This window comes from Solanum lycopersicum, chromosome 2 (assembly GCF_036512215.1).
Source record: "Solanum lycopersicum chromosome 2, SLM_r2.1".
NCBI classification, from domain to species: Eukaryota; Viridiplantae; Streptophyta; class Magnoliopsida; order Solanales; family Solanaceae; genus Solanum; species Solanum lycopersicum.
The window spans coordinates 55175018-55178276 of NC_090801.1; positions in this window are offsets into that span (position 1 = coordinate 55175018).

Sequence of the window (3259 nt, forward strand, 5' to 3'; positions counted from 1 at the left end):
ATTCAGAAAATATGAGATTTGATCAATTGGTTGGAATAAAAATTTAGAAATTTTATTATAAATTTGGATGAGTTTTGGGTGTAAGCTAGAGATATAGCAATATGAATGTTGTTAGTTTCGAAATCATATCGTGGTTATTTATTTGAATAGATTTTATTGGTTTGGAAGTCAACCAAAAGAGGAAGGCTCAAGTTTTGGAGTCATTGTTCGACTATTTGAGGCAAGTGGATTTCTAAACTCTTGTTAAGTGTATTAAATGCGTGTATGTCCTTGTGGTATATGTTGGGAGTAACGGGATCGGTGATGGGTTGACTTGTCCACATTGATTAATTCTAATGATGAAAAGAATGGGGATAACAAAAGGCATTGAGATTAATTGTTTATGTGTGTTGTGTTGAGAAATGGTTGAAGGCTTGTTGAATCATTGTTTATGTAACTTCATGTTTTTGTGGTTGTGAACTGTGCGATGTTATGAAAATGGTCATCTCCTCATTATATGTGTGAACTTGTCATCTGCATTATTCTGAGGCATTGGTTGTGGCAAGTGTTATGTGCATTGAGAAATAATGGGTACTTAAGAGGATGTACCATTTCGAGGGACGTATCGCGCGCCGCGATGGATACTATATTTCGAGGGACGTATCGCGCGCCGCGATGGTTACTATTATCGAGGGTCGTGTCGTGCGCCGCGACAGATGCATGGACAGATATGTCCCCCATGGGTCCCGGACTGAGAGACAGCGGGTGTGTATCACTAGGTCAGACATGCATCATTATACTTGACATTGCATTCCATTACGTTGCACATACTTATCATTAGTGAACTTGATATTGTGTTTTGCTGATCTAGTGATTGCCTTTTTGTGGAACTTGTGATTGTTGAATACTGAGCTTGTTATTGAGGATATATAATTTGTTAAAGTGTTGTTGTTGAGGATATGTGATTTGTTGAAGTGTGTTATTGAGGATATGTAAGTTTTTGGAAGTGTTGCTATTGAGGATATCTAATTTGTTTAAGTGTTGATGTTGAGGATATATAATTTGTAAGGTGTTGTTGTGGAGGATATGTAATTTGTTAAAGTGTTGTTGTGGAGGATATGTAATTTGTCTAAATGTTTTTGTTGAGTTACGTTCTATGTAAACTGTGAGTTGTTAGGTTGGGCTGATGTTTATGTAGGTTGTAGTTGTGGAGGTTCGGTTGGGGGTGGTAGGAGTACCCGTATTTCATCCCCTTAGCTTGTGTTTAGAGGTTTACTTGCTGAGTACCGTGTAGTTTGGTACTCACCCCTTGCTTCTACAAATTTTTGTAGGTTACTAGCCCGGACTTTATGATATATTCTCTTCTTTTCCGAGGCTTCCTGCAGATTTTGTGAGGTAGTTGTTGGTCATCTCAGCATCCCTCCTTACTCTTGTTTATGATTTTGTTCTACTCTAGAAACAATATCATATGAGACTTATATTTTCTTTTGATCCGATTGTAATACTTTAGACGCTTGTACACGTGACAACCAGGTTTTGGGGGTATAATGTAAGTTGATAGTAAATTTTCCGCATTTTTATTGTAATAGTTAAGTTTTAGGCTTACTTGTCTTGGTGGGATAAGACGAGTGCCATCACGTCCATTTTGGGTCGTGACAGACATACATGTTGAAAAGAATACAAACTAATCAAGAGATATAAGTTTCATTATACAAAATACAACATGAAAATTAGAATGAATATAAATGCAAATGGTATACAGATTGGAATGAATATGATTTAAGCAAGGATACAAAATTTGAAAGATAGAATAAATACACTGTGAAAAAAAGTATGTCAAATCAAATTTCTAAGTTAAAAATTTTTAAATTTAATAGATAAAACTATAACCTATTATCATAAAGTTTCATTACAATAATTATTGAAAACTGAATATTGAATTTTTTGATTCCGTGATTTTCATAACAATAAATATTAGTGAAAATTGGATATTGATAATTTTATAGTTGTAGTACTTCTTTAGTTCTTTGATTTTCATAACAATAATTAGTGAAAATTAGAAATTTATTTCGGTAAATAAAAGTGTTTATAAACAAAAAAGATTAAATTTTTTATGGATATATATTGAATTTTTTAGAACAATGGTGAAAGACGTGTTTTTTAGAACATGGTGAGAGAAGAAGAAGAGATGGAAATTGGTGTATTTTGATAAATTGTAACTGATGAGACTTTTAAGTATTTGTTTCTTTTTTAAAAAATTATCTCCCCTAAATTTCCTCAATATGTTATATAAAAGTTGTATTCTTTAAATAAAAACAAATAATAAAAACATAAATAATATGCGTAACAAACTAAAATTTTGACATTTTTACTCAATATTGAAAGTGTTGCTAATGAGCCTTCTTATATGTTAAAATATTGATATTTAAAAAAATTTCCCCAAGAAAATGAAGAATCACTTGATTCTACTCGGCCAAAATTACCTCAAACTAATAAAGCCACAAGTTCCAATAAAAAAAATGGGAAATGCATAAGTACCCCAATCTGTGCTCAAAATTCTAGAGACCCTATTACCCCATGAACTTATTTCGTAAATAATTTTTTACTTTTTTTCAGCCTACGTGGCACTAGTTTGGAAAAAAATTCATAACGCATTAGGCTCATACGTTAGTGCCGCATAGACCGAAAAAGGATAGAAAATCAATTAGAAAAATAAGCTGAATAGAGTAATAAGACATCAATATAGTATACAAATGGTATTACGTGAAAGTATTCTTTAAATATAATTTTCTCTAAGTTTTTAAAAACATTTTTTAATCATTACTCCCTCTGTCCCATTTTATATGTCATGTAAATAGTTGAATAATAATACTTGTTATTTCATTAAATCAATGCATAAATTATCATATTCTTTTTTTTTATGCTTGAGAGTTATTAGCCTTGAAAATATACATTTGACCAATTTAATAAAGTTAAGTAAATGATTCATGTTCATTAGTTAAATTAATTAATCAAAATAAATTAATTCTTATTCATTAATTGAAACTTGAGTTTCAGAAAAATTAAATAAAAATAGAAGAATAAAATTATATTATTTCTTAATGCAAGTGCAAAGTTAAAAAGGTGACATATAAAATTAGACGGAGGGAATATTTATGTATTCTTGTAATACTTTCATATAGTTTTGTGACGAGTAAATTTCATCTTAAAAAATTATAATCAAAATGAAATATTTAGCTCTTACATCAAACCCTTGTATATAAAATGAGAGAAAGGGAGA